Below are 23,653 nucleotides of genomic sequence, written 5' to 3'. Positions count from 1 at the left end.
CTTTTGGAATTTGTGGTTCTAAACAAATCAAAAAAGGGCTCAGAGTATTTGTGTGGTTATAAAAACTTCTAGAAAGAGGTCATTTTTTTTTTAACGGACCAAAAAGGAAATAAGTTTACATAAACTGGAACAGAGGGAGTAGTTAAAGTACTGACAAAGTTGCTTTGTGGCTAGTTGTAGTTATGGGGTTGGATGTTGTGGCCAGATTGGGGGTAAGCATGTTGTCAGATGATGATCAAGTCTTTGTGGATTCCATAACTCTGTTTGTGGCTCTTCTTTGTGGATGCATTGTGATTGGACATCTTCTTGAAGAGAACCGTTGGATTAACGAGTCCGTCATTGCTCTTGCTATCGTGAGTCTTTTTTTCTTTACTGAGTGTATGTTGCATGTATGCACAAATATAAAGGGCTTACTTCTTGTACGAGCTAGAAGAGGGAATGCAATTAGTAGTATTTGAACTCTGCACCTATTTGGCACGGAGTAATGTTGTAACCACTGAACTGCAATTTTAGCCCATGCGGATATACTTGCATAATATTACCTCTTGTACGAGCTACAAAAGGGAATGCCCTTAGTAAGATTTGAACTCTGCACCTAAGCGGTGCAGAGTTAAAGTTATAACCACTAGGCTGCATCTTTTGTCTGTGCACACACATCACACTTATACATGCATAATGTTGCCTCATCTTCGACCTAGAAGAGGGAATGCCCTTGTAAGATTTGAACTCTACACCTATGTGGTGCAGAGTAAAGTTGTAACCATTAGACTGCAACTTTAGTCTGTGCAGATACATATGCATGCATGAATCATGATATTTATTGGGAATTTTCTTCACAACATTTTTGTTGTGAACTATGCTTTTGGCTTTTGTTGCAATGGATGACCTTTGGTCGTTTTGGTGGCAGGGTTTATGTATTGGAGGCATCATTTTGTTAACTACTAATGGAAAGATCTCTCTACTCTTAGAATTTGATGAGCAGCTCTTCTTTATTTATGTTCTACCACCCATCATATTTTATGTTGGGTAAGTTGTTTTTGTTGAAGTTTGGCAAATTTGTCCCACATCGATGGGCTCTTGAATTTTGGGGGGATTTTCCCCCTATAAAAGAAGGCCTAATGTTTAGGATTTAAACACACCTCCCATTTGCCTTCTCATCTGTTTAAGGCATTTGTATCTTCTCTCTTTAGTATTATTTCACTTGTATTTTTGGAGTGAAATAAAATATTGGTTGTGTCCGAGGAGTAGGCAAAATTAGCCGAACCTCGTAAATTCTGGTGTTCCCTTTATTGTTGTTTTATTGTCTTATTTATTATTTGGTGGTTGTCATAATTTTTGGTATAGTAGTTGTGACTTATTCACACTATATACATTTGGCTTTCGCAACAATTGGTATCAGAGCCAAGGTACTGTCTAAGTATGCTCTGTGGTTGCAGCATAGTCTGATCTTCCACATCAGAAAAGATTTATCTTGGTAACTGAGTCAAGGTTCTGTCTGAGTATGCTCTGTGGTTGCAGCTTAGTCTGATCTTCTACATCAGAAAGGAATAATCTTGATTTGTGTCGTCAGCTATTAAATAATATTTGTGTCAAATATGGGGGACAATAAACAAGAAGAATCTACATCAAGTGTCAACAATACGTCATCATTGGCATCTTCGCTTATGACAAGAATTGTGTCAAATGCGAAATTTGCAGTAGAAATTTTTGACGGGTCCGGACATTTTGGGATGTGGCAAGGCGAGGTTCTAGATGTCCTTTTTCAACAAGGGCTAGATCTGGCCATTGAAGAAAAGAAACCAGATGTTATTGGAGAAGAAGATTGGAAGATTCTCAACCGTGTTGCTTGCGGTACCATTCGATCCTACCTTGCTAGAGAGCAGAAATATCCATACACAAAGGAAACTTCTGCAAGTAAATTATGGAAAGCACTGGAGGATAAATTTTTGAAGAAAAATAGTCAAAATAAATTGTACATGAAGAAGAGACTGTTTCACTTCACCTATGTTCCTGGTACCACGATGAATGAACATATCACCAGTTTCAATAAGTTGGTCACAGATTTGCAAAATATGGATACAACTTATGATGATGGTGACTTGGCCTTGATGTTGTTGGCGTCACTTCCTGATGAGTACGAGCACCTTGAAACTACTCTACTCCATGGAAATGACGAAGTTTCTCTCAGAGAAGTTTGTTCGGCTTTGTACAGCTATGAACAAAGAAAGCGAGAAAAACAGAAGGGAGGAGAAGGAGAAACACTATTTGTGAGGGGTCGTCCTCAAAATCAAACGAGGACAAAGAAGGGAAGATCCAAGTCAAGATCCAGACCCAGCAAAGATGAATGTGCCTTTTGTCGAGAAAAAGGGCACTGGAAGAAAGACTGTCCGAAGTTGAAGAATAAGGCCAAACATAACAATGGAAAGGCCATTATGGATTCAAATGTAGCTGATTGTGATGATTCAGACTTCTCATTAGTTACAACAGAGTCATCAACATCATCAGACATATGGTTGATGGACTCGGCTTGTAGCTATCATATGTGTCCCAACAAGGACTGGTTCGTGGAATTTCAAGAAGGAGAATATGGAGTCGTCCACACAGCGGATAACAGCCCTCTTACCGCATATGGCATTGGTTCAATACGATTAAGGAACCATGATGGAATGATCAGAACATTAAAAGATGTTCGATATGTACCGGATTTGAAGAAGAATCTCATCTCTGTGGGAGCCCTGGAATCAAAAGGGTTTAAAATCATTGCAGAAAATGGAGTGATGAGAGTATGCTCCGGTGCACTAGTGGTAATGAAGGCTAATCGGAAGAATAATAATATGTACCGCTATTGTGGCAGTACAGTTATTGGGACAGCGACAGTGACATCCAGTGACGACAAAGAGGCAGAAGCAACCAAGCTATGGCACATGCGCTTGGGACATGCTGGAGGAAAATCCTTGAAAACTCTATCAGATCAAGGATTGTTAAAAGGAGTCAAGGCTTGCAACTTGGAGTTTTGTGAGCATTGTGTTAAAGGGAAATAGACAAGGGTTAAATTTGGTACAGCGATCCATAATACTAAAGGCATTTTGGATTATGTACACTCTGATGTTTGGGGTCCTTCCAAAACACCTTCATTGGGTGGGAAACACTATTTTGTAACCTTTGTTGATGATTTTTCTCGAAGAGTGTGGGTGTATACAATGAAAAACAAAGATGAAGTGCTGGGAATTTTTCTCAAATGGAAGACGATGGTGGAGAATCAAACAGGCAGGAGGATCAAGTGTATTCGCACAGACAATGGAGGTGAATACAAAAATGATCATTTCAATAAGGTCTGTGAAAATGATGGCATCGTCCGACACTTCACTGTTAGACATACACCACAACAGAATGGAGTGGCAGTACGTATGAACCGAACCTTGCTGGAGAAGGTACGGTGTATGTTGTCCAATGCTGGCTTGGGCAAAGAATATTGGGCTGAGGCAATTACATATGCATGTCACCTCATTAATCGTCTACCATCTGCTGCTATTAATGGCAAGACACCATTTGAAAAATGGTATGGAAAACCTGCTGTAGATTATAACCCTTTGCACGTGTTTGGCTCAACTGCATATTATCATGTAACGGAGTCAAAATTGGATCCAAGGGCAAAGAAGGCTATTTTTATGGGAATTACTTCTGGAGTTAAAGGATATCGCTTATGGTGTCCTATGACAAAGAAAGTAATATTCAGCAGGGATGTTACCTTTGATGAATCTATGGTAAATAAGGTAACAGAAGATACCAAACAAAATAAAGGTGCTTCTAAGCAGGTGGAGTTTGAGGGAAAATTTATTTTTCCTACACAAGAAGCAAATGAGGAAACAAATGAAGATTACCCTCTGGAAGGAGAGCCAGTAGAGGAGATTCCAACTCAGGAACCTCAACAACAACTTGAATCAATAGCAACCAGCAAGCCAAAAAGAACAATAATGAAACCTGTTCGTCTCATAGAGACGGTTGCTTGTGCAACCTCAATTGTAGCTGATGATGTTCCTACCACTTATAAAGATGTTGTCCAAAGTTCAGAAGAAGATAAGTGGAGGATTGCCATGAATGATGAAATACAGTCCCTTCATCAGAATCATACATGGAGATTGGCCAATCTCCCGAAGGGAAAGAAAGCAATTGGGTGCAAATGGGTATTTGCAAAGAAAGAAGGATTTCCTAACCAAGTAAATGTTCGCTACAAAGCAAGATTGGTGGCCAAAGGATATGCTCAAAAGGAGGGAATTGATTACAATGAAGTGTTTTCTCCAGTTGTAAAACATTCCTCCATTAGAATTATGTTGGCTTTGGTAGCACAATTGGATTTGGAACTAGTTCAGATGGATGTAAAAACTGCATTTTTACATGGAAACTTGGAGGAGGAAATCTACATGACTCAGCCAGAAGGATTCAAAGTTGCTGGAAAAGAAAATATGGTGTGCAAACTTGAAAAATCGTTGTACGGATTGAAACAATCTTCTAGACAATGGTACAAGCGATTTGACGAGTTTATGTTGCGGCAAGGGTACAAGAGAAGCAAATACGATCATTGTGTGTATTTGCACAAGCTTAAAGATGGTTTCTTTGTATATCTTCTCCTATATGTTGATGATATGTTGATAGCTTTCAAGAATTTGGAAGAAATTGATAAGTTGAAGATTCAACTGAAAAAGGAGTTCGAGATGAAGGATCTGGGTGAGGCAAAGAAAATTCTTGGCATGGAGATAATTAGAGATAGACGTTCAAAGAAACTCTGTTTATCTCAGAAAGAATATTTGAAGAGAGTACTACAACGTTTTGGCATAGATGACAAGACTAAGCCAGTTAGTACTCCACTTGCTCCCCATTTTAAGCTAAGTACTACTATGTCGCCAATGGATGAAGCTGAACGAGAGTATATGTCAAAGGTACCATACGCAAATGTTGTTGGTAGCTTGATGTATGCAATGGTTTGCACAAGGCCTGACATTTCACAAGCTGTTGGAGTTATTACCAGATATATGCATAATCCAGGGAAGGAGCATTGGCAAGCTGTGAAGTGGATTCTACGGTATATTCATAATAGTAGATGTCGGGTTAGTTTTTGAGCAGGAAGACAATCAGTCTGTAGTTGGATATTGTGACTCAGATTTTGTGGGTGATCTGGACAAACGAAGATCAACTACTGGTTATGTGTTTACTTTTGCAAAGGCACCAGTTAGTTGGAAGTCTACTTTGCAGTCAACAGTTGCTTTGTCTACAACAGAGGCAGAATACATGGCTATTACAGAGGCTGTGAAAGAGGCAATTTGGCTTCAAGGATTGCTAAAGGAGCTTGGTGTTGAACAAAAAGGTATCACAATTTTTTGTGATAGTCAAAGTGCTATTCAATTAGCGAAGAACCAAGTGTATCATGCAAGGACGAAGCACATTGATGTTCGGTATCATTTCGTACGAGAAATCATAGAAGAAGGTGGAGTCACGGTGAAGAAAATTCATACTACAGAGAATCCTGCTGATATGCTGACAAAGGTGGTGACTGCGGTCAAGTTTCAACATTGTTTGGATTTGATCAACATTGTTGAAAACTGAAGATTAAAGATGAAGACACAATCAAAATTTGTTATTGAGAGAAAATTGAAGATGTGGAATTTTGCCAAGGTGGAGATTTGTTGAAGTTTGGCAAATTTGTCCCACATCGGTGGGCTCTTGAATTTTGGGGGGGTTTTCCCCTATAAAAGAAGGCCTAATGTTTAGGATTTAAACACACCTCTCATTTGCCTTCTCATCTGTTTAAGGCATTTGTATCTTCTCTCTTTAGTATTATTTCACTTGTATTTTTGGAGTGAAATAAAATATTGGTTGTGTCCGAGGAGTAGGCAAAATTAGCCGAACCTCGTAAATTCTGGTGTTCCCTTTATTGTTGTTTTATTGTCTTATTTATTATTTGGTGGCTGTCATAATTTTTGGTATAGTAGTTGTGACTTATTCACACTATATACATTTGGCTTCCGCAACAGTTTTTATCATGCCCATGTTTTCTGCATACTATAAGTTCTGTTCTCCCCAATTTGAACATGTCAGAGAAAGAAGACTCGGGATGTTCACCTCGTATTGCCTGCTGCTGTTATTGGATTACTAGCAAATAGACAGAAGAGAAAAGAGAAAAGAAAAAAGATGTGTGCCATTTCTATATTCTACCAAGTTACATCTAATGTGCTTGAATTATGGGTCTCATTAGATTGGATTTCTCAACCCGCAACCTGCAGCCCGCCCTGCCCCGCCTGAATTTATAAAATAATTGTTATAACCCGTCCCTCCCCGCCCCGCACCCGCATACACTTAAACCCACCCCGCCCCGAACCCGCCCTGCTTCATTGCCATCCCTATGCTTGATGAGACTGACACATAAGTATTTTCACGTTATCAGTTTCCAGGTGAAAAAGAAGCAGTTTTTCAGGAATTTTATGACCATTATGTTGTTTGGTGGTGTTGGCACATTGATGTCTTTCAGCATCATATCATTTGGTATGCCCTGCTTTCTCAGTCTTGCTCTTCAATCAACTTAAAAAAGATAACGCCTTTCATGTGGGGTGCTTACTTGCAGCTGTTGTGATTAACGTTATTGTATTTGTATATTCCAAATGTCTCGACATTTTTGCCACTGTGTAAAGCAAATCGGTTTCCCACAGCTTCTTCAACATAGTTGAATTTTTCACTGTATAGAAGCCAAAAAGACTTTACTAGTTAGTAGCTACCCTTGCTTCATTTAGTCGCTCCTTTTAAGTTGTTTACTGTTTGTGATTGGGCTAACTAGAAATTGTTTTGATTAAGGCGCAAAGGAGTTATTTGGGAAGCTTGATATTGGTTTTCTGGAGCTACGAGATTATCTCGGTACTAGTCTTTCCTCTTCTTCATATTGTAGTTGATGCTTCAGGTTAGCAATTGTAGATGTTGTAACTTTGGTTGTTAAGACCTTATTTGTTTAAGAGTAAGCAAAGGAGAAAATTCACTAATAGGAGGGTAAGCCACAAAAATATGGAAAGAGTGCAATTTTCTTTCTGTGCTTTCTATCTGATTGACCTGAATTTGAAAATAAATTCCATCGCCGTGCCATAACCTTGTAATAATATTTTCTTGATCCAAGTTTGAGGGTCAAAGAACCAATCCTTATATAATCATTTCATTTTATGAAATGCGTAACCTCTATCTTTTTCATGGTTGGCATCTTTCTTTAAATTGATCGATTTTCATCTTCAGATGATTTCAAATTCTTATTCTGTAGCGATTGGAGCTATTTTTTCAGCAACAGACTCTGTTTGCACATCGCAGATACAGATTTCCGCCAAAAGTTGCAGATGGACTATGTGAGTAGAAGAGATATGAGATAGCAACCTCTGTGAACTGAATGTTGTGAGTTTAATTTTAAGGTGCTTAATTAATCAGGATGACTCACCTCTACTCTAAAGTCTAGTCTTTGGGGAAGGAGTCTGTAAATGATGCCACATGACCGAGGACGGAGCCATAGTACTGTTTGCGAGTTCGGCCGAACCCAGTAGCTTTTGTTCAAACACTGTATTTGTATTAAAAAATTAAATGAATATGTACAAATTATTAATGTAGAACTCAGTACTTAAAAAGATTATAATCTCGAACCAATAAGGTTCAAATCCTAACTCCGTCTCAAATCACATCTGTGGATTTTTTTAATGCAATCCAGAAATTGGTTCTCTCCAACATCAACTCAAGGATTGCCTTGTCGTTCAGCGGAAGTTTTCTATATCTGTTTCTTGCAAGCACTTTGCTGGGAGTTTTGGTAAGTAGCTTTCTTGGTTTATGTTTTACACACATTAGCCACTCCTTCCTAATTTTGTCCCTTAAGAGTTTGGGCCGTGTCATAGTGTGGTTGATCATCCTCTAGGACCAGCTATTGATTATCGCCAACTATTTTCTCACTTTTTGGATCATCAAACACAAGACCCTCTTTTGGAAAGATTTCTCCTTTTGCTCCTCACACTACGGGGTTAACAGTCGTTTCTTGTTCTTCCCCTCCAAAAGCATGTATTTACACGTTACTCACATGTGCGCCACTAGAAACACCACTTACTTGCAGACATGCATGTGCTAAGCACACGCTAGGATCAAACTCTTATAAGATTTATACGTAGTTGCAGTATAGCTGCCTTGTTCGTGGACAAATTAAAGCGGATTTGGATTTGTCTTTCATTGCAAGCTAAAAAATTTCAATCTCCTTAAGTAATGCCAGTTTGAACTTGGTCAATTTTTTCTAGTTTTTCATACTTCCTCATTTGATCAGATTATGCTAACTATCTATTCTTATTTATGGAGACAAAAACCTTAACGCAGAGGCGGATCTAATATTTAAATTTGATGGGATCAGCCTAAGGTTCTTACTACTAAACTCATTGGACTTTTAGAGTTATGAGTTCATAATTTAATATTTGTGGATATTTTAGTAATTGTTCACATGTATATATATCTGTACTCCCCGTGGAAAATGATGGGTTTAGTTGAACCCATCAAATGTATGGTCCATCCGCCTATGCCTTAACGAGGCTTAAAGCATACTAGTTATATGATATCTTGCTCTTAAATGCAGGTTGGGTTGCTAAGCGCATACATAATCAAAAAGATATATCTTGGGTTGCTCTTAATTTTCTTCCATGTTCATTCGTTTAATTTAATATTATTTAGTTTATTAGAAGGGAAGTCTTGACGTAACTGGTAAAGTTGTTGTCATGTGACCAAGAGATCATGAGTTCGAGCCGTGGAAACAGACTCTTCCAAAAATGCAGGGTAAAGTCGCGTTCAATAGACCCTTGTGGTCCGGCCCTTCCTTACCTCGCGCATAGCGGGAGCTTTGTGTACCGAGTTACCCTTAATTATTTAATTTATTACTGTATGTCTTTTGGCGCTCATTGAGTTACTAATTAATCTGATTTTGTTCAACCCATATCACCGTTCAAATCTTTGGCTTACGTGTCAAAACAGGAAAAAATGAAGTGATTGGAAATCTTGGACAGGTTTCCCTTCACAGTAGATTTATCCCAAGGACGGACTTCTTGAATGTCATAAGCTACTATAGGAGTTTTCTCTTTGACTTATTGGCTCTTAACAGCAATCCTTTTTCTTATTTATGGTTTATTCCTACTATGATAAACTCAGTGTAATCAGTGCTATCCTTGAAGTTTACCTGCCTTAGTAATCTGTAGTCCCTGTGAAATATTTGGTTCCCCCAGTTATTGCCGTCCTTTATCTCATGAGCTCATTTTTTAGGTTAAGCTAGGTCCAAGTCCACTTTCCTAACAGTACTTTAGAAGCCGTCCTTTCTACGTGCAGGCACTCAACGGATCGTGAAGTTGCTCTCATGATTCTCATGGCTTATCTTTCACAGGCATGCTTTTGCAACACTGTCATTTACTGCGGAGATTTTCATTTTTCTTTATGTTGGTATGGATGCTTTAGATATTGAGAAATGGAGATTCGTCAAAAACAGGTACGATCTCATATCCATTTTTCTTTTATTCCTAAAAGTAAGATATCCATTGGTCTTCTCCTGAAACTTTTGTGCCAATTATTCTGTGAACACTATTTAACATAAAATGTTGCGGGATTTCCATTTATTTGGGAATTTTAATTTATATTAATTCTTGTTTTGCGGATTCTTCATTCCATAGTCCTGGAAAATCTGTTGGAGCGAGTGTCGCGCTGCTTGGCCTGGGTCTGGTTGGAAGGGCGTGCTTTGTGTTCCCGTTGTCTTTGTTATTGTTTAACAAAAAATCTGAGTCTTTGGTCAAAACTAAAAAGAAATTCGAGTTACTGATAATCAAGAGACAAAATAAAATACTTTTGAGAATGATGGTAAAACAGCAAATAGTTGTGTATTTCAATGAATTCTCAATAGTATTCCGTGTCCTTACAAATGATGATACTTCTTCCTTTTATAGATAATTCTAGGTAAAGGAATGAAGCCTCAGCTTTAATGATATAATCATGAGTAATAAATGACATTAAATAAGCCGTTATACAATCATTCCTATTAAATACCAATTTTGTAACGTATCAAGTATTTAATAATGAATTTGGACTCCTTTCTGTCATCAGATCTTTGTCTTCAATGCCTTCTAATCCGTTGGCTGTAAATAATTTAAATTGGTACGAGACTCGTATCTATACGTCGTCTCGTGCCTATTTAAATTCTTCTTCCCGTGGCTGTCTTCATCCGTGCCTCTTAGTCAATTGTTGCGCTTTGACCGTTTAACTAAACCACGTGTCATGCCACATCATCTTTAATATAAACTCAGTTTTTTCCCAATACAGATAGTCCCCCCACTTTTCATTTATTTATCAATTAAATAATTGGGAAGTGGATCTTCATGAAAAAGGAATTTTTGCCACAATTAATGCTTATGACAGTATTGACGTCGTAGTAGTCTTTTCCATTTAATGTTCTGCCCATGTGTCATTTTCTGATTGATTCCGCTATTTACACCCTTTTTCGAGACTTCTTCATTCTCACTATTCATGAAGTGATAGCTGCCTTTATTATAGGCTTTCCATCATTACACTTCTAAGGTTGACGGTTCCCATTTTATACATAACTTTTTCTTCCTTTGTCTTCTTCACAAATCTTCAGCAAACACTTTCTTCTTTATTTTTATTCTTTCGACTCATCCTTCCTAACAATGTCTTCTTCAAACCCTAACCGTAAAAAAGTTCCAATTCTAGACCAATTCCCCAACGCCCCTGTTAGAAACAGAAGAGGCGGAGGAGGTAGGCTTCGAACAGGGTTAGAATCTACTCGAGGCGGCTCCTCTGGTTCTTCTTCAAGGAGTTCTATCCCAAAGGCTCCCTCTTCTAAAAGTAGAGAAATTCTTGATTCTTCTCAAGAACCCTCAGTTGATGAGATAGTTCCCAGCGATTTGTCTTTTGAAAGTGACAAAACGCCTCTTCAAAAACAAATTGCAAATTTAGAAAAAGCCGATACTTACCCTACAATAGTAACCGAACTTACAATCCCCACCATAAGAAAAGATTGTAACTGGAAGGATAGTCTCCGAATGTCAATTCCTTCCCCAAATCAAAGAATTTCCTCCTTTAGAAGTGGGTATTCTTCTGTTTATACTTACCCCTTTACTTTAGGTTTTAATCCTCCGATTGACCCAGTTATTCTTGATTTTTATCGTTTCTTTACAATTTGTTTGGCCCAAATCGGTCTACTAGTGTGGAGAACAGTGACTTGTTTGAGATATTTATCCTCCAAAGCCAATGTCAATTTCACCTTTTCTCACCTCATTCATCTGTACCATCCTAACTTAATACGCCATGGGGTTTTTACCTTAACTGCAAGGAGCAAAAAAGTTTTGGTAAATCCTGAAGATGACAAAGATCATGGATGGTATATCCGTTACGTTGTTGTTCGTACGGTGGACTTGATTGGCGAAACAAATATTCCCTTCCCTGAGAAGTGGAATTTTGAACGTAGGTTTCCTTTTATTTACCGTACCTACTTTTGAGAATTTCAAAAGAAATTTTGTTTTTAACCTCGTCTCTTCTTGGTTTTTTGTAGCAACCATGGGAGATGTGGAACCTATTCCCAACTTCCGTGGTTGGGTAGAGTCACTTTTGAAGATTGCTTCTAGGGAGCAAAGAACTTGGAAATCAATTTCTTCCTTACATAGCTGGAAGGTCAAAACACATGGTATCCCCCTTTTTATATGTTTTTTTTACATGTTAAGCATTTTTTCCTCAACTTTGATCATGTATATCCATCCTTTAATCAGGATTTGGCATTAGAGGAATGACGGCTGGAGTAGCTATGGCCATTCGCATACTTGCGAATGCTGCTCTTGATTTGGATAAGGCTCGAGCCTTGCTGCCAAAAAGGAAAGCTATAAAGGAAAGTTCTGAAGAAGAAGAGGAGGGTACCTCCCTAATTACCAGGCCAAGGATCAGGAGGCGAATAATCATTGATGATGAAATTGAAAACACTCCTGCTCGAACCTCTACCACCGAGCCTGTTTTGATTCATTCTGACGAGGACACCGAACCAAGAGATAATAATGAGTCAATTCAGCGTCTTTTTGACAGTGGTTTCGGGAGTGGCGAGCTCGGCCATGTTTTTGATGAAGCTCCTCTTTCCTCATTTTTTCCTATTTCCTCCATTCCTCTGCCAACCGTAAGTATTTTTTTACCAGTTTTGACGACTTCCGTTCTTTTGCCAGTTTCTACCGCTTCTATGTCCGTTCCCTTGGCAGTTTCTACTGCACCTGCTTCCGCTCCTGCGTTGGTTTCTACATCTTCTCCTTCCATTCCTGTTTCTACATCTTCTCCTTCCATTCCTTCCATTGCTCCTCTTCCCTCTGTTCATCGTATAGAGACGAGTTCTAGCAGTGGAAGTATGACTATGAGAAGTCTTACTATGGAAGTTCCTGCCAATCATAGCCTCTTGAGGAAGACTGGTAGAGCCGATGTTTGGCTCGAGCCCCTAATTGGAGATATCAAGAAGAAGAAGATGGAGAGCCATAGCTGCTTAACTCTGATGAATGACATAGTTCATTCTACTTTGAAGGTATTTTTTCTTCTTACCAACAAGTATTTTATTTTGTCTCTTAATTATCTTTAATCCATCATTTCTATGAGTTGTCTCTGTAGGCTAACCTTATTGGCACGGAATTAATGGGAAGAATTTCCCTTCTGGAAAGAAAAGCCCGTGAGTCTGAAAAAACTGTCCACAAGGCTGAAGAAATAGCCAGGGGAGCCCAGCTTGAAGCAACCAATTGGAAGGAACAGTTTGAGAATGCTCAAGGGACCATAGAGGAGTTGCAAGAAAATAAAAACCTCCTAGAGCAGCAAAACCGTAGTTTGACTTCTGAACTGGCAACTGCCAAGGCTTCTTCAAGCCAATTTAAAAGAGACAAAGAGCTTTTGGAATGCTCTTTGTCAGAATAATTATCCAAGGCTAGTGAAGAAATTAGGGAGCTTAAGGCACTTTTGGCTAAGAAGGAAGAGTATGCAGGAGAGTTAGTGCAAAGCTTGACACAAGCTCAGGCTGACTTACAGACCTCCTCTGACGAGATTCATGCCTTGAAGAGTTCTCATGCCTCTCTTGAAGCTTCCCTTGATTCCCATTTAGCTGAGCATCAAATCTTAAAAAACGATCTTGCTATGTGGGAAAAGGAATATGGACTTCTGGAGGAGAACTTCAACATAGAGGTGAATTGGGCTTTCCTGAAATCTCGCCGTGATGCTTTGACGGAAGCTGCTCAAGAAGGTTTTGACTTGCAGTCTGAACTGGCCAAAGTCGTAGATACCATCGAGAAAAGTCAACAATCTACTGATACTCCTTCTCCTGTACTTGAAGTTCCTGGAACGGAAGAACTTTTAAATGAAGAAATGACTACTGCAGCAATTGGGGTTACAATTCCTGCTCTCGAGGGTAAAACGCCTGATGCTCCAAACCCTTTAGTGACTAGCTAAAAATGAAATTGCTGTAAAGGATCTTTTAATGAAGTCCCCAGTTATCATAATGGGGCATTTGTAAAAAACAAATGCTTTGTTGACTAAGTTTGTACTTAGTTTTTTTTTTTAAAAAAGAAGTTTTATTGGTACTTCTGCATATTCTATTCTTGCCTGTATATCTAGGACTCATGGAATAGCTTAGCATTTTTATCCTTTTAAAATGCTTTATAATTCTTCTCATGAAATATCAACATGAGGCTTATAAAAGAGGGCCCTTTTATTTTATCGACACTTAATGAAGAAGACGTCTCAACTTCATAATGGTGTTATAATACGATGAAAGAAATAGGAAAACACACGTTTTGTATGAAACAACTTTGGCAAGTTTTTATTCATAAACTTTAACAAGTGTTTGACTGTTACATGTATTACAATACATCTACAACTTTCTCGTAACTGTTTTTCTTGTAACAGATTTGTACATAACATAGAATAAACAAGGTTTTTCTTCATAACCTGTTTCAGTACAAAGTCATGACCCTATCTTTACATATTAAGAAGGGTTTGAGAGGTGACTTTGTTTATGAGTTTGAGAGATGACTCTGTTGTTCTCATGAATGCTGAAGACTTCGTAATTTTTTCTCAATACTTGACTCTATTGTTCGATATTCGTATCTGCGTATCTGCGTATCTGCATTTCTACACGTATCTGTATACAGTATTGTAGTCCCCCAAGTGTTTGAGCGGTAAAGTATGAAGCCTCGAGCACTTGTTTATTTCTTTTACTTTGGCCATTTTTCCTGAAACAGAAAGATATACGGGACCCGAAGGTGCGATTATAGATGAAGATTGCCTAACTCGTGTATATTTCCATCAGATTAATTGTAACTCTGGGCTAGGAATTTAAGAATACTCCATTTTGCCTTGCAGGTTGTGACTCATCATTTGGCACGAGTTAAGGTATTTTGCCTAGCATCTAAAACCGTTAGTAAAATATTAATAATCCAATAGAGAAATTTTAACATGATGATACCTGACCGTAGGTTCTTTCTCAAAAGTAATATCTTTTTAAGTGGACGACATTCCAATGTGAGGGTAAAACTTTACCATCCATTGTCTCCAACTGGTATGCTCCTTTTCCCGCAATGCCACGGACTTTATACGGTCCTTCCCATGTTGGACTTAGCTTTCCTGAGTTAGCAACCTTTGTAGATTGGAACACCTTTTTAAGCACGAAGTCCCCAATTTTGGAAAATCTAAGGCGTGCTTTCCTATTGTAATATCGTTCTATTACTTGCTTTTGCGCTGTCATCCTTATCAATGCAGTTTCTCTTCTCCCTTCAAGTAAATCTAGGCTAACCCGCATCTCTTCATTATTAGATTCCTCCGTTGCCTGATCGTATCGTGTGCTTGGCTCACCTATTTCAACTGGAATTAAGGCTTCCGCACCATAAACCATTGAAAATGGTGTTTCTCCAGTGCCTGTTTTGGTCGTTGTACGATAAGCCCATAATACTCCAGGCAACACCTCAGGCCAATTACCTTTTGAATCCTGTAACCTCTTCTTCAAGTTATTGATAATGACTTTGTTAGTAGATTCTGCTTGTCCATTCCCTACTGGATGATATGGCGTAGACGTTATTCTTTTGATCTGCCAACTTTGAAGAAATTATGTGATTTGAGCTCCAATGAATTGTGGTCCATTGTCACACACGATCTCCTTTGGTGCTCCAAAGCGGCATATTATATTTCGCCATATGAAGTCTTTAACTTCTTTCTCTCGTACCTGTTTAAATGCCCCTGCTTCTACCCATTTAGTGAAATAATCTGTAAGTACAAGTAGAAATTTCACCTGACCTTTTGCTTGTGGAAGTGGACCTACGATATCCATTCCCCATTTCATAAAGGGCCATGGGGCTATAACAGGATGTAGTAACTCAGCTGGTCTATGCATATTATTGCCATACCTTTGACATTTATCACATTTGGACACGAAACTGGTTGCCTCTTCTTCCATCTTAGGCCAATAATATCCTGTGCGAATTAATGTTCTTACCAGTGACCGTCCTCCTGCGTGATTCCCACAATGTCCTTCGTGTACTTCTCTCATGACATATTCTGTTTGAGAGGGTCCGAGACACCTTGCTAGTGGTCCACCGAACATCTTTCGATAAAGATTTCCTTGATATAAACAATATCGTGCAGCTTTTTTGCGAAGCGCGTGAGCCTTTCCTTTGTCATTAGGCACGGTACCGTGCTGTAAAAAGGCAACAATTTCGTTTCTCCAATCCCATGTTAGATGATTAAAACTTACCTCGTTTTTATCAGATTCAAGAATGGAATGAAATAGATGTATGACTGAAGCATTTGCATTGTTTGCCACGTCTGCTGCGGATGCGAGATTTGCTAAAGCATCTGCCTCTACATTCTCATCTCTTGGGATTTGCACTACTTTCCAAGTTTGGAATTGCTTTATTAACTCCCGTACCTTTGCGAGGTATTCTTGCATTCATGACTCTCTGGTTGTATAAGTCCCCAGCATTTGATTAACCACGAGTTGAGAATCACTATTGATTATAATCTGTGTTATGCCGAGTTCTCGTGCCAATTCTAAACCTGCAATTACAGCATCATACTCTGCTTCATTGTTAGTTATAGAATGATATTTTATAGCCTGTCTAACGGTCTCACCCGCAGGTGGTACGAGGACTATTCCTAGGCCTGCCCCTTTTACATTAGATGAACCGTCAGTGAATAAAACCTAAGTCCCCGGGTTCACACCATTAAAAACTAGTAATTCTTTTTCTGCTTCTAAATGCATCCCCTGGCTAAAATCAGCCACGAAATCAGCTAGTACTTGAGACTTTATAGCGGTCCTGGGTTGATAAACAACTTCATATTCACTTAGTTCTATAGCCCATTTTGCTAATCTTCCTGAAAGTTCGTGTTTATGCAAAATATTTCGAAGCGGAAAAGCAGTAACTACATTAATGGGATGACATTGAAAATAAGGTCTTAATTTTCTAGATGCCATGATCAAAGCTAATGCTAATTTTTCTAACTGTGGATATCGTGTCTCAGCTTCCAATAAGGACTTACTTACATAATAAATAGGAGATTGTTTACCTTGGTCCTCGCGGACTAAAACAGCACTCACTGCGACTTCAGATACGGCCAAATAAATGAGAAGTTTTTCCCCCACCTTTGGTTTTGCCAACAACGGTGGTTTTGACAAATAAGTTTTCAAACTTCTAAGGGCTTGTTGACAATCTTCATTCCATTCAAAATGATCTTGCTTTTTAAGTGCAGAGAAAAACTTAAAACACCTTTCTGAGGATTTGGAAATAAATCTCCCCAAAGCTGCAATTCTTCCCGTTAATCTTTGTACTTCCTTTTTATTAGTGAGGATATCAGGGATTTCTTCTATTGCTTTGATCTGAGAAGGATTCACTTCAATACCACGATTAGAAACAAGAAAACCCAAAAACTTACCTGATGCAACTCCAAATGCACATTTTTCTAGGTTGAGTTTCATATTAAATTTTCGCAAAATTTCAAAAGTAACAGATAGATGAGAAATATGATCATGAGATTGCTGGGTTTTGACGAGCATATCGTCTATATATACCTCCATTATTTTCCCTAAATGTTCTTGGAACATTTTGGTGACCAACCTTTGATAGGTTGCCCCAGCATTTTTGAGACCAAAGGGCATTACTTTATAACAGTAAGTCCCCCTGTTTGTGATGAAAGAAGTTTTTTCTTCATCACCAGGATCCATTTTAATTTGATTATACCCCGAGTATGCATCTAAAAAACTTAAAAGTTCATGACCTGCGGTTGCATCAATAAGTTGGTCTATATGCGGTAAGGGAAAGGAATCTTTTGGACAAACTTTATTTAAATCGGTATAATCCACACAAACACGCCACTTACCATTTTTCTTGGGTACAACCACCGTGTTAGCTAACCAAGCAGGATACTTTACCTCACGGATCGATCCGATTTTTAATAATTTTTGGACTTCATCCTGAATCACTTGTTTCTTGAAAGCACCTTGCTTTCGTTTCTGTTGCTTTATTGGTGTAAAAGAAGGATCCTCATTGAGTTTGTGAGTCATCACATTCGGTGGTATCCCTGTCATATCAGTGTGGGACCAAGCAAAGCAATCTAAGTTAGCTTTCAAAAATTCGATTATCACACCTCGCATGTTCATGCTTAAATTGGCCCCGACATAAACCTTCCGTTCAGGCCATTGATCAAATAACATCACTGCCTCAAGCTCTTCAATTGTCGTTTTGATGCTTTCATTTTCTTCAGGTTCTTGAATTGTGTCAGGTCTTGAGTCTAAATCCGTCTTTTCCTGTTCAGTTGAAGTTTGATCTTTTTTACCTTCAACTGTTTCCTGTAATTGCTATTTTTCTTTATTTGCGGCGCTCGTACTTGTTACAGCGTTGACACTTCTAGCCATCTGTTGATCCCCACGAATTTGGCAAATTCCCCATGGTGATGGGAATTTAATAACCTGATGTAGAGTTGATGGACAGCATCCATATCGTGTATCCATGGTCTCCCCATGATCATATTGTAGGCCATTTCCATATCAACTACCTGAAATTTAGTTTCCTTCACAACACTCATAGCAAAAGTTGTTAGATATACCTCACCTTTTGTTACTACACTTGAATTGTCGAAGCCTGACAAGGTGTGCGCCTTGGGTATCATTTTGTCTTCAGCTTGCATTTCCCGTAGTACCCTTAGTAATATAATATTTATAGAACTCCCTGGATCAATCAAAACTCGTTTTACATTAGTATCATGTACAAGTAAAGATATTACCAGTGCGTCATTATGTTTAGTTGTCACTCCTTCGGTATCTGCGTCATCGAACGAAATACTTTCATTTTCAAGGACCTGCCGCACCTGTTTCCCGTGTGTAATTGTTACCTTAGAAACCTTGTTGGAGGTTGTGTAGGTTATGCCGTGAATATCTTCTCCCCCGCTTATGACATTCACTGTCCTCTTGGGTGAAGGAGGTTGTGGTGGCTCTTGCTTGTTTTTCATATAAGCATGTTTTCCTTTCTCACTAAATAACTCAGTGAGGTACCCTTGCTTCAATAAATGATCCACTTCACTCTGCAGGAATCTACATTATGAAGTTTTGTGCCCGTGATCGTTGTGAAATTCGCACCAATGATCCGGATTGCGTCTACTTGGATTTGACCGCATCTCTTTTGGCCACCGTACCTTATCTCCCATGCTTCTTAAAACAACTACGAGCTCGGAGGTAGAGACATTAAAATTATATCCGCCGAATCGTGCCTTTAAACTCCGGTCATCATCTCGTGATTCTTATCTGTTCCGATCATTCCTGAACTTTGAAGAAGAGCCAGAATCCCGGTTCCTCGATTTTTGATCATATTGCTGGCTATCTTGTTTCGACCGTGGGTCTTTTCCTGCAGGTCCCATATATGGATCGTACCTGTTTTTACCTGATCTTTTTTCGGTTTCTGACCTTCGGGTACCGCCCCTTTCTTCATGATGAAGCTTAGGTGCGGTATCTTCTTCAATTCGCAGCTTCGTGCTATACCTGTTGTAAACATCATTCCATATGGTTGTAGGAAATTCTCGAAGGCTTTCTTTGAGTCGTCTCGTGGCTTCAGAACTTTTGTCATTTAAATTACTTGCAAAGGCTATAGCAGCCCAATTGTCAGGCACACGAGGTAGAGTCATTCTTTCACGCTGGAATCTATCAACAAAGTTTCTAAGCAGCTCTGAATCCCCTTGTTTGATTTTGAAAATATCTTCCATTCTTTTCTCAACCTTTTGTGCTCCCGAATGTGCTTTAATAAAAGAATCTGCAAGCTCAGCAAAAGAATTAATAGAATTTTTAGATAAAAGAGAATACCAGGTTAATGCACCCTTGGTGAGTGTTTCTCCAAATTTCTTGACCAATACTGATTCAATTTCTTGTTTGGTCAAGTCGTTGCCTTTTACGCCTGTTGTAAATGCAGTCACGTGGTCACGTGGGTCAGTAGTACCATCATATTTCGGGATGTCAGGCATTTTGAACTTTTTCGGAATTGGAAGGGGAGCAGCACTAGGCTTCCATGGTTGTTGTGAGTATTTGTCCATGTCTACTCCTTTTATTACAGGCGGAACTCCAGGGATATGTTCAATACGCTCATTTTGTTCCTTAAGCTGTTTCTGCAAGGTTAGTACTAAATTTTGCAAATATGAATTATTTAAATTACCTAGTCCCTCTTCCTGTGGTTCACTGGGGGTTGCTCCGTTTCCAGAATTATCAAGACCAGAACGGGGATTCTCCAATGTATTATTATTAGGAGTTGGTGTGGGTGGCGCAGCAGGCAATCGACTAACAAGTGCCTGAAGAGCTTTGCCGACCTATGCATCAATTAGCTTTTGTAAAGCTTCAGTTGTAACTCCTTCAAAATGTTCAGATTGCTCTTGTTGATCAGCACGGGATTCAGTAACAGGAGTGCCTTCACGAGATTGACGTGGTGAATTTAGAGGAGAGGGAACCACGTCATCTTGATTTTGATGTATTTGATTCTCATGGTTTCCCAATGTGTTATTACTATTGTTGTCGGCGTTGTTGTTTGACATGGTGACGACAATAGATAAGATATAGCTTAAAAGGAAAGATTATCAGATTCCCGGTAACGGAACCAATTTGTTTAACCAAAAATCTGAGTCTTTGGTCAAAGCTAAAAAGAAATTCGGGTTACTGATAATCAAGAGACAAAATAAAATACTTTTGAGAATGATGGTAAAACAGCAAATAGTTGTGTATTTCAATGAATTCTCAATAGTATTCCGTGTCTTTACAAATGATGATACTTCTTCCTTTTATAGATAATTCTAGGTAAAGGAATGAAGCCTCAGCTTTAATGATATAATCATGAGTAATAAATGACATTAAATAAGCCGTTATACAATCATTCCTATTAAATACCAATTTTTTAACGTATCAAGTATTTAATAATGAATTTGGACTCCTTTCTGTCATCAGATCTTTGTCTTTAATGTCTTCTAATCCGTTGGCTGTAAATAATTTAAATTGGTACGAGACTCGTATCTATACGTCGTCTCGTGGCTATTTAAATTCTTCTTCCCGTGGCTGTCTCCATCCGTGCCTCTTAGTCAATTGTTGCGTTTTGACCATTTAACTAAACCACGTATCATGCCACATCATCTTTAATATAAACTCAGTTTTTTCCCAATACAGTTATGCAGTTGCTTGAAGCGATCTAACCATGACAAGATTGGCTTCAAACAGCAGGTTTATTTCTCAATTTTCTCCTTGTTTCTTGCTGCTGTATTGCTAAATCTTAGTATTGGAAAGCTAATAATTGTTCGCATTCACAGGTTACAATATGGTAGGCTGGTTTAATGCGAGGATCTGTCTCTTTGGCATTGGTTTATAACCAGGTAGATATTTGAACTTATCATCTCTTTTTCTAAAATCTTTAGGCACATGTCCGTTCCTTTGGGGACGTTCCATAAAACGGGAATTCTTAAGGCACTGTATTGGCTATGGGTAGGGGCGGCTCAAGAAAAGTTGTGGTACAAAGTCAAACTTTATTATAGAGGCCTTAAACTTTTTTTAAAAAAAAATCAAACATATTTTTATTTTAACTCTATTTTGTCTAACTTTTTGATATGTAAAATTATTAATGATATGTATATAATTTATTTTAATCGTTCTTTCTATTTGGCAATATAAATAGCATATTTAATTTTTTTGACCAACCATGAAAGTATTAAAGTTCCAATAATAATCTTTTTTTACGTTGAGTAACCTTATACTGACATATTTGAATTCTAATTTTTAATGAAAAAATATTACATCTATGAAGTGAAAACAAACAAAAAATGCAAAGCAAAGTTTCACTGCTTTAGTTAATTCTGATTGTTATTGTGCGTGCTTGAAAACTTGAGAAATAGTAATGACAATGAATGTACAATTTAATTTATTTAATGTCCTTGTTTTGAGAGAATAAATAGCTTTGTAGGAGAAGAAACAAATTAAAAAAATACAAGTTTTATTTTGAAAAAAGGAGAAGACAATATTAATGCCATACCTTAAATTAACCAACATTCATTTTCAATCCCTGAGTAAATAGCTATCTATTCATCTTCTATAAGTAATTTATACTTTTTACATTATATTATTCAACATTTTTGAAAGAAAATCAATCATAGAAAACATAATTTAGAAAATGGGGCCCCGGAGAATTGGGGGGCATAAAGCCATGGCCTTACCTGCTTGGCCCTTCCGCCGGCCTTGGTTATGGGTTAAGAACTTTAAGGTTGAATCCATCAAGTTTAAATCTTGGATCTGCCTTTAATGGTATATAGGCCGCAAGATTCTTGGGTATTTTCATTTTCGGTACATTACAAATTGTTTTTCCAAAATAAGTGAAGACGTATTTTGTTCTTTAGATAAATTAGTGTAAATCTCTGCTACTTTGCCCTCGTTTCCCGCCTTCTCCTGAAAGATTTTTTCAAAAAGAATGTTTTTTCTGGGGTATTTGAAAAATGATGTTGCTATGTTAATTGGTATTTTTAAAGTGATATTGCTTTATTGTTGCATGATTTCTGGTGTGCAGTTTACCAGCTTTGGCCACACTCGACAGCCAGGAAATGCAGTTATGATCACCAGCACAATTACAATTGGGGTCTGTACTGTGGTAGGATATTATTCTACCACTAGACTATTGGTACATTTTGGTTTAAGACAAATTATAAGCAGCCACCTAAATTTGTCTGGATTTTCCTCTTGGATACTTTATCTAAGACTTGTTCCTATTGAACACTTCTATTATTCAAAATTTGTACCTATTAGAAACTTTTTTGACAACCAATGATGTGGCAAACTGACAAATTAACTGATGACGTTTGGCATTTGAGTCCAAACTAATAATTAACAAAATGAATTATGAGGAAAAACAATTTTTAAGGAAGAAAAGAACTAATTCTAACCCCCAACGAATCCACCCAAACCCACTATTCCCTATCTTCTGCTAAATCCATCAGCCACCGTCTCTAACCACATTTATTTTTTTTGTTTTTAGTACTAATTCATTTGTAGATTTAGATCTGATGCTTTAGTTTTTTATCTAATATTTTTTGGAAAAAGAGAAGAAGGGGAATAGAAAAAGAGTGGCGGTAGTGGTGATCTCCATTTTTTCCAACGAGCAAGGTGGTGGTGATTGTCAGTATCAAAGTGAAAGGAGGAGATGGTGGTGGTGATTTTCATATCCGAAAAAATGAAGAAGGTGGTGGTGCTGGTTCGAAAAATGAGGAAAAAACTGCTTGGTGGTGGCGATAATGACAGATCCCAAGTTAAAACAAAAGAAAGAAGAGAAAGGTGGGTGGTGGTGGAAGCAGTGTCGGCCATGGCCTCAATGGTGGTAGTGGGAGCAGAAGTTACGGCAAAGGAAGGGTGAAGAAGAAAGAGATTTTAAAAGAAAACTAAAAGAATGAAGAAGAAAGATATTTTAAAAAATCTAAAAAAAGTACATCTCACGCTCTAAGTGGAGGTGTATCACACACACCAAGCCATGTCAGCAAAAAGAATCTAATAGGTACAAATTTTAAATAATATAAGTGTTCAATAGGAACAAGTCTCAGATAAAGTATTCAAGAAGAAAATCCAGGAGAGTTTAGGTGGCTGCGTATGATTTTGGCCTTTAATTTATTTGTACTCCTTAATTTTATTTTCGCGCAAAAAATAACCAATCAGTTTCTGTCGGCTTTTTAAAAATGTCTTACTAAAATAACCGATTGATTTCGATCGATTTTTTGAATATTAATTTTACTTTATTTTATATGAAAATTGACTGATTTCGATCGGTTTCTTAAAAACTAAATTTTGTGGGATGCTAAAATAGTTTCCCGTATTTTTTCGCCAAAAAAATGACTGATGTCGGTGATAGGTTTCGTAAAACAAAATAAAATATAAAATATTTCGGAAATGTCAATCGGTTGATCGCGGTCGGTTTTGGCCGAATTTCTAGTAGTGAAACAACACCTTTCTTTTGACCAGAGCTTGAAGTATCTTTCATAAATTTAGAAAGAAAGAATATATATATATATATATATATATATATATATATATATATATATATATATATAT

General features: G+C 37.9%; 1 pseudogene; it reads left to right on the top strand.

Annotated features, from left to right (window-relative positions):
* The first annotated feature begins 178 nt into the window (after positions 1-178).
* On the top strand, positions 179-22,846 carry LOC107807978 (sodium/hydrogen exchanger 3-like; annotated as a pseudogene).
* Positions 22,847-23,653: the final 807 nt, after the last annotated feature.

Source organism: Nicotiana tabacum, chromosome 3 (assembly GCF_000715075.1).
Source record: "Nicotiana tabacum cultivar K326 chromosome 3, ASM71507v2, whole genome shotgun sequence".
Classification (NCBI taxonomy): Eukaryota; Viridiplantae; Streptophyta; class Magnoliopsida; order Solanales; family Solanaceae; genus Nicotiana; species Nicotiana tabacum.
Note: the sequence above shows the minus strand (reverse complement) of the source record. Positions and strands in the feature narration are given on the sequence as shown.